A 13,130-nucleotide genomic window follows, 5' to 3' on the forward strand; every position below is an offset into this window, starting at 1 on the left:
TAAAGGAAGTACTTCTGTCATCCTACTGAGTCAAATTTCCCCATTTTCTTTGGTGGTTTTGGTGAAACCTGTTTTCAGAGTTGACAGAATTCAAGAAATTCATATTACTGTTCTTAGAGGAGATAAGGCCTTTGCTGTCACAGGATACTGCTCTGAATGTCTGAAATAGGACTTCGTTCAATGGCTCAAATGTTTACCCAGTCTCAGACAAAACACGGTGATCCTAATTTATCAAGGAACACACTTTACTATTCTCAGTCGTAAGGCCCAACTTAGACATAGGATCATTTTATTTAAGGAAACTTGTTGTGTTTTCAAATGTATTAATATGCTTCATAGAAGACTAACAAAGAACAAGGAAGACTGGGTAAACAGCATTTGGCTTAGGAAATCTCGCTCAGCTTAGAGCGAAGGTCAGTCCAGTTCCGTTTACACAGCAGCAGCAGCAGAAGCACTCTAAGTATTACTTCCCACCTAGTGCCCCCCCCCGCCCCGTACCTTGCATTTTAGCAGCCATGGATGGCGTGAGTGATGGCCCAATGAAGTTCCAGCAACTCAGTTCTGAATGGTAACTTAACAAACACACCTGGGGAACATCCCAGACTCAAGCGCTCTTGAAGGTAACGAAGCTTTGTGGGCTGACACCCCCCTCATATTTGCTGTTCTGCTTGGTCTTTGGACTGCTCCCGAATCTTGAACCCGTGTGTGCACAGTGCTGCCATCCAACACGATGTTGCCCCTCCCCCTCCCAGGGGCAGGTGTCCATTGGCTCACCCTCAGGTTTGTTCCTCATAGTGGACAGTCCTGGTTCCTTCCCACACCGGCCAGCCCCTCGTCTGGGATCTCCCTGTGACACTTGCGATTTGTAGTTCCGTGCCCCCCTTCTTCACTAGCCGTGGAACTCGGGGCCTGGGGCATGTCAATCAAGGACTCGACCACTGAGCCACAGTCTCGGCACCCAGATTTTTTTTGCTGCTTAAAACTTCTAGGCATTTATTTACTTACTGCGCATGTTCACACAGAGGCTGACTTGTGGGAGTTGGTTCTATCCATCCACCATGTGGGCTCTGTTAGTCAGGTACTAACTACTAACTGACTACTAGTTCAGGTAGTCAGGCTTAGCAGAAGCACCGCTACCCACTGAGCCATTTCTCCTGCCCCAGGGTTGGCTTCATGGTCACGTTCCACACGCACTTCAGCCCTTCTGCATCCCACACGGTATAGATGGGCGTCATTGTCAGAGGCTGTAGCTTCCTAGTTCAAACTGGAGCCGCTCTCCTCCCTGCCGCATCCTGGCCCCACGCCTCTTCTGTTTCCCACCGTCTGGTCCTTGCATCAGAAACTTAGACTGTCCCTGCCATGCCTACGTTTGTTCCTTGGCCCTCGGTTCTCCTAAGCATTCCTGGAATCCACACTTCCTTTTCCTCCACACTGAGTTCAGGTAACATCTTTCTAAGAAGACTCAGCGTGAAGACTGATTCATTTGTCTTTGAGTCCCGGATGTTGGGCACAGAGCAGGGCCTCAAGATGCTCGCTGGGTACAGGGTAGGGCCTCAGTACATATGCTGATTTGTTATTTTCACTTTTTAATGCTAGAAATGGAACCTAGGATCTTGTGTGTAATAAGCCCTCAAAATACCACTGAGCTAAATATATCTCAGGTCTTTTATTGTTTGTTTTTGTTTTGGGGCGGAGAAGTTTCGAGACAGGATTTCTCTGTATTGCTTTGGAGGTTGTCCTGGAACTTTCTCTGTAGACCAGGCTGGCCTCGAACTCACAGAGCTCTGCCTGCCTCTGCCTCCCGAGTGCTTGGACTAAAGGCGTGAGCCACCAATGCCCAGCATTTGTTTTTTTAAAATTTTAATTTATTTGTTATGTATACACCTGCAGGCCAGAAGAGGACACAAGATCTCATTACAGATGGTTGTGAGCCATCATGTGGCTGCTGGGAATTGAGCTCAGGACCTCTGGAAGGCCAGCCAGTGTTCTTAGCCACTGAGCCATCTCTCCAGCCCTGGTTTTTTTTTTTTTTTTAAATCAGAACGGAAACCTAAAACTGAAGGTTGGTTTTGGTAAAATGGCAGATTAGAGAGAAAATGTCCTCGGAGTCAAATTTGGTCAGCCTGGCTCCTTTTGCTTCTGCTAAATTCCGTCTTCTTCTATGAAGATATTCAACATGAGAAGTGGTAACTCTAGGTAGATTTCTATTGCATCATGCTATTTGCCTGCTTTATAGAAATATGGGGAAAGAAAAAATTGTTCAGTATTACCACAATTTGTTCTTACCACTAGCATTTTCCCTTGTGGATTTTCCATTAACCTATCAGTACTTAAAACCTATCAAATATTTATTTGCACAGTTGTAATCATAATAAAAATTGAACTTAAATAAATTTTCTTATTATAGTATAGTTTATATATTATTATATATGGCTGAAAACCTGATAAAATGGTTACAGACAAATCCATTCAAATTAACCTAAATGGGTTTTTTTTTTTCTTCTCATGTGCTAGTCTCCATAGTGTTCATTTCTTAGCTACTTTTTTCATATCCGTGGCTCTTGGAAGCTTTAGAGGCTGAGGACTTTCCAGGTGCACTTGGGAAAATCATCTTCATCTTGTTCAGCTGCATCCTGAAGTGGTCCCCAGGTTTGGGTTGCACTGTACCACTGGCTGATGTGAGTGTCCTTGGGCCACATCATAGCAAGGCCACTCGCTGGTCCTTGCCACTGGCTCAGGTCGAGATGCCAGGACTCTGACTCCAACCCCTCTGGATGTCTCTGAACAGCTGGCAACTTTTCTCCTATGAATTGCCGTGGTAAGGAGGGGTTGGCAGGCCAGGACTGGGATGTTGAAAGAGCTAAGGGATTCAGCAACCATGTGGGTGCTAACAAGCCTAATGGGGTTCACGGGTGGCTGAGTGGGTTCAGAGGTGTTACTTCCTGAGGGTGCAGGTAGCTTTCTGGCTTTTTGTCTCCTTCTATGACTTCTGTGGCTTGTGCAGATCCTGTATGTTTGCATCCATGGGTGTGTCTGCGGGAGCATGAATATATCTGTGAGTACATGTGCCTTTGCATGTGTTTCTTTGTACGTGTGTGTTCGTGACATGTGTGTATTTTTAGGTATTAACATAACTCTGTGTGTGTGTGTGTGTGTGTGTGTGTGTGTGTGTCTTTGGGTATATGTGTGATTCTGAAAGCATGTTTCTGGGTATGTCTGTATATGTGGTTACATGTGTATGATTGTGTGTGGGGGTGTGCACATCTAAGTATACATGTGCGATTCTGGCTCTGTGCCTGTGAAAGTTAACGGATGACTGCATGCATAGCACAGCCACCCTGGATGCAGGGCTGGAACAAACTAGGAAAATTATCTAGATGACCAGAACAAGTGACCCAGTGGAGACTTCCGGAATCCAGTTGCTACTGTGCGCCTTCCCTTTGTGGATCCTGAGCAGGCCCAGGATTCTCTCTGGGCCTGTCATCAAGTAGAGCTACACCGCGGTGGTGTGGCCACCAGGCTCTGGACTCTATACTCTATACCTCTATGTAACAGGAGGCCTGGTCTCTGATGTGTTCCAGACATGTCTGTGAACTGGCAGCAAGCTTAGCCTGATGACACACACATTCTCTCTCTCTCTCTCTCTCTCTCTCTCTCTCTCTCTCTCTCTCTCTCTCTCTCTCTCTCTCTCTCTCTCTCTCTCTCTAACCTGCTTTGTCTGAGGATGACACCAGGAACCTTTTCTGGGGTAGTCATGTGGTCATGATAGAGTGAAACTGGATTACCAACCAGCCATCTCTGAGGAAAAAAGAAAAGGATCCCTTGCCCTGGGTTCCAGAGATCCACATGTATTTGGCACAAAGGTGTCTGGCACGCTTGTCTGTCAAGGTGATGAGAATTGGTGTCCCTGTGCTTCCCAGAAGCCAAGACCATCTGGGCTCAGTCAACTTGGAGCCACAATCCTGGGCAGGGTCTGAGAGTCTTGGGAGTGGGGTCAGGATGAAAAATTCTCAGGCTATAGAGGGACCAGTCCTCAAACTCTCTCAGTGACTTGAGGTGGCCAGCTCTGTCAACTGGTCAGAGACTGTCCTTGTTCAGCACTGCAAGCTCAGCATCTTCCCAAGTTCCCCTCAGCCTTGGGCCATTGGTCACCCAGTCTCCACTCTGGGTAGCCCATGGGGACTGCACTAAGGAGCCTCAATGCTAAACCTTCCTAAGGGGAAGTGAGGAGAGACTCCATGTGTTGTGGGATTTGGGACAGGACCAGGACCGCCAGGGGAATCTCCCTGACAACCCTGTGTCTGGCACCAAGGCTGCTTCCGTGAACTTAGGGCTACAAATCACTTGGATTTGGGTTTTTGGCACATGTTGATAGTCCCAGGTTCCCTCTTTTGTGGTGGTGGGGCTGCTAGAGCGACTGGGGACCTCCTCTTCACAGAATGTGAGCTCTTTTCACTAGCTTTGGAGAGGGTCTGGTAGGATGATTCCAGAGCCGTGGTTGGGCTGGAATTCACTACACTGTTATCCAAGGAGGGGACAAAGGAGGAGGAGTTACAGCGAGGACAGCAAGGAGGCTGGCAGACGGGTGAACATGCCAAGACCAGGTTCTATGAAGGCCATTTAGTCTACTAAAGGAGACGAGAGAATTGTTACGGCAGAGGATGGGGACACGTAGGGGCGGAAGGGAGGTGACCAGAGGGAGCAATGTGCCTGACTAGCTCTGCTGCGGTTTGGGGTGGCTGTAAATGTGGCCCTGATGACAAGGTGGAGTCACAAACTTGATGCTGCTCTCTGATGTGAAAACCTCCAAGGAACCCAGATCCCCATCACCACATCTGCCCACTGTCCGGCCCCCGCCCCTGCAGCTCTGCCCTTTAACGAGACCGCTGTCTTCTACTGAGGTGAATGGTTTGGGGGTGCGGGTGTGTACAGACATGGGGTGCTGCTCCTTCTTGGCCTGGGGACTTAGCATGGGGGACGGTGAGGTGGGGCAGTCCTCAGCCTTCACCCCTTCTCTAGTTCAGTGCTCTGGGGTTGTTCAGTCAAGAGGCTTCTTGACTTTCACTTAAGGGTTGAATGGTTTGAGTGGGTGAAGGGTTTGGGGCCTGGCCCTTTGAGGGGAAGGTACTGCAAGCGAGGAGGCTCCAAATCCCAGAGTGTGTCATTTCTTGGTCACCGGGATGGGGGGTGGAGGGGAGAGCCTAAGGAAGAGACAAAGTGGAGCTTGTTCTGTTTCCTTTGATCTGATGCTGCAGTGACTGGATCAGGCCCCCAGCGCCCGACTCATTGTGAACTGGGGGCTTCCTAGAGCTTCCGCAGCCTCACCAGGCTCCACAGAAGCTGCCCACCACAGGGCACAAAAGCCCTGTGCCCAGCAGGATTGTGCCTCCCACCACTTCCAGAGGCCCAAGCACCCACAGCCACGGGCCCCTGGGCTTGTTGACAGGAAGCCCCAGGGAGGGAACAGGAGGAGGCTGGTGGTCAGGGGAAGGTGGGGGACTGGAGGTCAGAGAAGGGCCAGAGGGAGGCGAGAGGCAAGAGAGAGCACAGAGCAGAGAGGAGACAGAGGGCGGGCACTGAAGTGCCTGGGGGCTCGGCAAGGGAGGGGCTGGCTGCTGGGAGATAGGAACCTAGCTGAATGAGGTGCAGTCAGGATGAGCGTGCAGAAGCAATGGGGGGGGGGGGCTCTGGAATCTGAATCTGATCGGTTCCTTTAGGACTTCATAAGGAGGTAGAGGTGGGGAGCAGAGGGAGGGAGGGGGAGCCTGTAATATAGCTGTGCCCACTGTACAAGTGTGGAAACCGAGGCGAGCAGATAGAAGTGCTTGGGCTACAGCTGGGTGTGGGATTGCTGCAGGAGCCTGGGAAGTGATGGGCTCGGGCACGGGGAGAGGCAGGCTTAGTGCAAGGAGCAGGCAGCTGCCTGAGCACAGGACACTGAACCCCACAGGGTGAGGGCGGGGGTGGGGCAGTGGGGACTGTCCTCAGCTTTCAGTTCAGCGCTCTGGGGGTGTTCAGTCAAGAGGCTTCTGAGCTTTCCTCTTATAAATATTCATGCCTCTGCACTCTTCATTTAGAAGTGTAGATCCAATTATTTTAATGAACACTGAAAACTTTCTCTTCCATAATAGCTTTCTCTTCATATAATGGTATGTGCGTTATGTAACACAATCTGATGTTCCTTTGCAGATGTCTCTGAAATGTAAGAATTACATAACCCAGAAATCAAGACTTCCGGTCACCCTAACTCCTAGAGCATGTAGAGCATACTTCATAGGAAGCCCTTGGCACTCTTGTGACGTCTCATATTTTCTCTGCTCTCTGGGTCACCCTGGGAACAGCAACTGCTTCCTAATGGAGCAGGTGCTCCAGGGAAATGGGTGGAGGGGTGTCTTTAAGCAGTGGGTGTCCTGGCCGCCCCTAGCTCGAAGCAGACACTGGCTGGGCTGTAGGACAAAGGGCCAGAGACTCTCACCTGGGGACCCAGGTTTACCAGGTGAGGCTAGGGGTGAAGGTGTCTGTGGATGGTCCTCAAGATGTGGGGATTCCTAGGGTGGGATGGAGGTTGGGATGGGACCCCACTGGCCCCAGGAAAGGGATACTAGAACCACGATTCATTTTGAGAGGTTGCATTGGTCCTGGGGTATTTTCCAGGGGCTTGTTGGTTTGCAGATGAAACTGAGGAGGGCTGGGACAACGACCCAGACTGAGGAAGGCCTGAGCAGTGAGTGAGATGACTCACTCACACTCATGGAGGCTCTTTGAGAAAGAGGCTCCACTGTGTTCCAGATAGGATGGGGAACTAAGCTGCAGAGATGAGGTGTGCTGGCTGGGTGTGTGTCAACTTGACACAAGCTAGAGTCATCCGAGAGGAAGGAGCCTCAGCTGAGGACATGCCTCCATGAGATCCAGCCATAAGGCTTTTTCTCAACTGGTGATCAATGGGGAGAGCTCAGCTTATTGTGTGTGGGGCCAGCCCTGGCCAGGTGGTTCTGTGTTGTATAAGAAAGCAGACTGAGCAAGCCATGGGAAGCAAGCCGGTGAGCAGCACCCTCCATAGCCTCTGCATGGAACCTGCCTTCAGGTTCCAGCCCTGCTTGAGTTCCTGTTCTGACTTCCTCCAATGACGTACTATGATATGCAAGTGTAAGCCAAATAAAGCCAAGTAAACCCTTTCCTCCCCTACTTGCTTTTTGGTTATGGTGTTTCATCACCGCAACTGAAGCCCTAACTAAGATGTGAGGGTAGGTCTCATTGTGAGGCCAGGATGTGACAGCAGGAATTCTGTGGACTTGGGGGAGGGGTTAGAGTCAGAGCTCTGATGACTCACGGACCAGGTGTGGCCTGCTTCTCATCGCCTTCAATAGTTTGCAGTCCGCACACCACAACTGTGGAGACATGGGGCTCCGTGTGAGCTTCAGCACAAGTTCCGAAGGACCAAGTCTTGTCCGTCATCTCAAAGACTGATTCTTGGGATGGAACGCTGAAAAGATCCCTTTGCACTGTCTAGAAACATAGAGTAGGGCAGAGAATGTAGCTTGATGATGGGCTTTATATGGAAGATACCAAGTGTTCCATGCCCAGTGCCAGGGATGGGAATGGAAAACCAAACATAGAGACAGAATGGCGATGGGCCGAGCACAACGGCACACACCTTTACCCCAGCACTTGGGGAGACAGAGGCAGTGGCTGTAGGACCTCTATGATTCAAGGCTAGCCTGGTCTACCCAGTGAGTTTCAGGCCAGCCAAGGCTGCATAGTACAACCCTGTCTTAGTCAATGTTCTATTGCTGTGAAGAGACACCATGACCACGGCAACTCTTGTAAAGAAAAACATTTAATTGGGGCTGGCTTGCAGTTTCAGAGGTTTAGTCCATTATGTGTTGGGAATCATGGCAGGACACAGGCTCACAGGCTGACTGGTGCTGGAGAGGTCACTCAGAGTTCTGCATCCAGATCAGTAGGCAGTAGGAAGAGAGACACCCTGGGCCTGGCCTGAGCACTTGAAACCCTAAAGTACCCTCCTCCTCCAGTGACATACTTACTCCAACAAGGCCACACCCACTCCAACAAGGACACACCACTCCCTGGTGATGTTCAAATCTATGAGCCTGTGGGGTTCTTATTCACACCATCACAAACCCTGTCTCAACAAAACAAAACAAAACAAAACAGTACAGCACAATTTTCACTTAACAAACCTCTCCCCATTCCCACCCCTCATTTTCCCCAGCCTCCAGTAATGCCCTTTTCTCTGCTTCTAGGACTTAGCCTGTTCAGATTCTACCTGGGAGTGTGATCATGTGACATTTGTCATTCCATGCCTATTTGTTGTTTTTCACTTCCAGAATGCTCTGCAATTCCCCTCACGGTGATATAAATCACACGGTTCCTTCCCTCCCTGCCTCCTCCTCTCTGTCTGTCCCCATATTTGTGCTCAGATGCTGCATGCACATCCACACGAAGGTCATCCTCAGTCGCTCTCCACCTTAGTTTTTGAGACAGGCTCTCTCACTGACCCCAGAGCTCACTGATTTGGGACTAAACTGGCCCATCAGAAAACCCCAGGCATCCTTCTCTCTCTCCCCATCCCAGTGCCTGGATTGCAGGTGCACACAGCATGCCTCATTTGTTTGTTTTTCTTTTTTCTTTTCTTTTTGGTTTTTCAAGACAGGGTTTCTCTGTGGCTTTGGAGGCTGTCCTGAAACTAGCTCTGGTAGACCAGGCTGGTCTTGAACTCATAGAGATCCGCCTGCCTCTGCCTCCCGAGTACTGGGATTAAAATCATGTGCCACCAACGCCCGGCTCTTGTTTATTTTTCTTGTGTGACTTCTGGGGCATCTAACTTAGGCCCTCCTGCTTGTATGGCTAGCACTTTATTGAATCAGTCCTCTCCTCTCCTCTCCCCTCCCCCTCCCCTCCCCCTCTCCTTTACTCCACTCCTCTTCCCCTGTCCTCCCCACCCCTTCTTTCTCTGCCTCAGTTTCTGAAAATGAGGTCCCTATGGTGTTCATCTCCTAACTGGCGTGAAGAATTAACTGACTTTCTTTCTTAAGTCATAGCCTGTTGACTAATCCCTAGGACATGTACCCTCAGTGACATCTCCTTGAGTAATGAAGGTGACTGTGTGTACACATGAAGATTAAACAGTGTTGGAGTGAGGAGTGACTGGGAAGATGAAGACATCAGAGAGAGCGGAGGTGGGCACATGTGGGACACTGCTCCCGGGGTAGTGGCACACGACCTCCCCCACAGCCCCGACTGCCAGGCTCTTGGTATTGGAAAATGATTCCTACCCTCCACCCCAGGATTAAAAGAAAAAAGTCAAGATTATATCAAAACACCCAAAAGGAAGTGAGAGTTTGCTAGAGTTGTGTGGGGGACACTTAGTCCCCGGATGGTGGCACTATTTGGGGAGGTGGAGCTTAGGCAGAGGAAGCAGTGTCCTGTGATGTTGCCTTTGAAGGCTGTGTGGGGACCCAGGCCCCTTCCTCTCTCTGCTTCCTGTTCGCTGTGAGAAGAAAACCTCATGCCAGACAGCCCCACCACTGTGACATTCTGCCTCATGGTCCAGAAACATGGCGACAAGTGATTATGGACTGAACCTTCTGAAACTGTGAGCCTAAGTCAATGGCTTTTCACTGAAGATGCTTTTTTTGGTGTATGATCACAGTCAAGCGAAGGTTGAAGCTGTTCTTGTTAGTAAAGAGCCCAAGGGAAAGAAAGCTTTGTGAGAACAAAAGTGCAAGTTATTGCAACAGAATCAGTGATTTCCGTGTAACAAAACCAAAGTAATATGCAGATGTGTAGGGGAGGGGTGGGAAGGGATGGAGAGAGAAGGCAACACTCCCAGTAACTGGGGATGGGGATCTAACAGCTGAATCACGAAGGAGCACGGCTCTGATGGGCATGCGGGGACAGGACGTAGTCCTCTCTAGGCAGCAGAAGCACAAAGAGAAATTACAGATTTTCAGGGTGCTCTCTACCTGCTCCATCCTCCATGTCCTTAAGAAACAAACAAAAATGAGTTGGCTAGCTAGGCATAGTGGCACACACCTTTCATCCCAGCACGCCACAGGCAGAAGCAGGTGGATCTCCGTGAGGTCAACCTGGTCTACATGGCCAGTTACAGGACAGCCAGGGAGCCAGGGTACAAATAAACTTCCTTAGAAGTGGGGGAGGGGTGCTAGAGAGACCACTCAGGGCTTAAGAGCACTGGTTGCTCCTCTAGAGGGCCAGGGTTCAATTCCCAGCACCCACATGGCAGCTCACAACTGTCTGCAATTCCAGTTCCAGGGGATCATTTGACCAGGCACACGAGTGGCACACGCATCTGGGCATGCAGGCAAAGTACCCACACACATAAAACACATCAAAGTTTAAGAAATGACTTGTGGCAGTGTCAAGGAGCTCGGTGGTGGCATCAGAGATGAGAAAATGTGCTAGAGTAACAGAGGCGGAGTCACTGGTCCAACCCAGGACCCTTCCACCTGGAGTCCGACGGCCCTCAGCTAGCTCCAGGGGAAGCTGAAGACGAAGCGAGTGGTGTTAATGCAGGAGCGTTCACTTAGTATCTGAAGATGTTTGGAGGCTTCATGTGGTGGGTGGAGTGGAGGTCCCTACGGGCCTGGTAGGTTTCCCTCCCACCATGGGGACCTTGATAACACAAAACACAGGATTCCCCCTACCCTGAATTCAGCAGCAGGGAAGCCTTGGAGTCTATGCTTTCCAGAACCTTCGTAGTGAAGGGCCCTTCACTACGTGGATACTGTGGACTTTCAGCACCAGGACAACCATCAGTTTGAAGACTACGTTTGCCTGCATCCGCATGTTCAGGGGAATCGAGTCACTACCGTAGCCTGGAGCAGTACATGGAAGGAAGGAACCAGGAGCTTCTGAGAGAACTGGCTACCTTCATGATGGCAAGAGCAGACAGGTCACACACGGATGTCTGAGCACCTAGAGCTTCCTCCTTTGAGCTCACAGTCAACTTTCCAGGAAGTGGGAGGAGGGAGAGGGTATTCTGAGCAGCCGCTGTCCCTGACTCGACATGAAGTATCTGACACCTTGCTCCCTTGTAAGCTGTCCACGTGACCGCTCTCCAGGAGGCCGGACATCTTCAGCTCCCGCTGGTGGCTGATGCGGTCCTGGTGGAGGGCAGGAAAGGGAACTTCCCTCAGGGGCTTGGCCAAGCCTCCAAGGCTGGGGACTCATTTGTCCTCGTCAGCTGTCTGACCACTCATGAGAATCATCTGGGCTTGGGAACAGAAGTGTGACCAGACCTGGGATTTGGAGCACAGGTGAGATTAACAGCTACTGTGGGAATGGAAAGGGTCCTCAACCCATCTTCCCTCTCCTTGCTTCTCCTTTCTCGGTTCATCCTGCCTTCCCCTTTCTGTTGAGGCTTCCTCTTAGGGTTGACATCCTGTGGCTTCAATCGGGGTGGCACTATCATTAACACCACTCCTTTCTCTCTGCTCAGCCAGACTCTCTAGGGGAGACGATGGCAGGCTACGACATTTGCAGGGACGAAGCATCCGGTGTTGCGATGACTCGCTGGATGCTCTTTGCCCTCTCACCCAGTCTGCTCTTCACTGGCTTTGAGAAAGGAGTTACTGTCTGCCTTGGACAGGCTACACGCTAGGTAATCAGCAAGTGATTGCTGATCGAATGAACTTGTGACCCCAGTTCGAAGATGAGGAAGTCATTGACAGGGAGAAGTCACCAAGCAGAGGCTCTTCAAGGGGGTGTGGTCACTCTTGGCTAGTTGGGCTTGCTTAGGAACCAGGCTGCCTGTCCCAATTCCTTCTCAGCATGGCTGCTTCCCTTACTCTAGCCTGCATCCTGCCCCCCTGAAGGGCAGTACCTGTACCAGTCCTCGAGCTGCCCTATTTACTGAGCAGAGATTCAGAGAAGAGCTGAAGGAACATCTGAGGTTTCCTTTTGTCAGTCAACTTCCAATATGATGCTCCTGTTCAGTGTGTTTGCTCAAGGAGAACTTTGAGTGGTTTCTACTCCTGGATGAGTGGCTTCTAGCCTCTGTTCTTATTCCCTGTGATCCTTGGATGTCAGCTATACAGAGACACCTTGTCCTTAGAGACAGCCCCTACCCCTGTCCTCAGAGACACATCCCACCCTGTCCTCAGAGACAGTCTCCACACTGTCTTTAGAGACGGTCCCCACCCACGGCCTTTCTGAATGCCAAACAACCCCTGGGTGTGAGATCACTTGAGCTGTTTTCTATGCCTATGACTTCTCCCCAACGCGGCCCTACCCTGCTCCCTGCCTCCTGCCTGGCCCAGCTTAAGCCCCTGCATGGGCAAATCCGTCCCTCAGAGTGGGTGCTGGGTCTCTGATGGCTGAAGGGTGAATGGAGCAGTGTCAGGAGAGGATGTGGTACGTAGAGTAGCTCTTTGACAAGCAGTCAAAAGGGTCTGCTTTCTGCCCTAAAAGGAGCTGCTTCCTGGAGCTCTCTTGACGTCTGATGCACTTGATGGAGTTGGAGGTATGTGCTGCAGTATCATCCCTATAGAGCCCCCCCCCCTGAAAGGAGGCAGAAGCCCACCCAGGTGCCAAAGCTTCTAGCTTGCTCATAGGGACAAGAAGGTAGGGAGATCAAGGTAGTGATCCCAGGCTTAGGGAATTGCCGAGAAAGTTTTTTATTTATGATTTTTCAGGTCTCACAGGGACGGGGAAGCTAGAGAGAGGACTCTGAGTCACGGGCAGGCCTTGTGCAGGTCTCTGCTGGACCGCTGCTGAGACATTCCATCTTTCCAGGGTTTGTAGAGTACTCAGGGGAGGAGGACAGTGACAGCTTAATAACTTTACTAAATGCCTTCATGTGTATATTTGGCTCATGACCATGCATTTAAACATTTAAATAGCAAGCAACAGCAAGCTGTATTCCTTTTTTTTTTTTTTTAAAAAGAATGTATGAAGTGGGATGGAACACACCCATAATCCCAGCTGTATGGTGAGGTGAGTTGGAATCCAGTCTGAGGTTTTGCCTCCCCCCCCCTCCCAACACACACACACACACACACACACACACACACACACACACACACACACAGAGAGAGAGAGACAGAGACAGAGATAGAGACACAGAGACACAGAGAGAGAGAGTAACA

At 50.5% G+C, this 13,130-nt stretch overlaps 1 protein-coding gene across 3 annotated transcripts in view; it reads left to right on the forward strand.

Annotated features, from left to right (window-relative positions):
* Window positions 1-13,130, forward strand: part of Gpr55 (G protein-coupled receptor 55) — a 71,179-nt gene that overhangs the window by 38,813 nt on the left and 19,236 nt on the right. The window contains exon 1 of one of the 3 annotated variants that reach the window (XM_021234362.2): window positions 11,104-11,300. The exons of the other annotated variants lie outside the window; for them this stretch is intronic. The gene's annotated coding sequence lies outside the window, so the exon portion shown is untranslated. Of the gene's footprint in view, window positions 1-11,103; window positions 11,301-13,130 lie in introns of those variants that run through there. 3 annotated transcript variants of the gene reach the window in all.

The sequence above is a fragment of the Mesocricetus auratus genome, unplaced genomic scaffold (genome assembly GCF_017639785.1).
Source record: "Mesocricetus auratus isolate SY011 unplaced genomic scaffold, BCM_Maur_2.0 Super-Scaffold_100010, whole genome shotgun sequence".
Classification (NCBI taxonomy): Eukaryota; Metazoa; Chordata; class Mammalia; order Rodentia; family Cricetidae; genus Mesocricetus; species Mesocricetus auratus.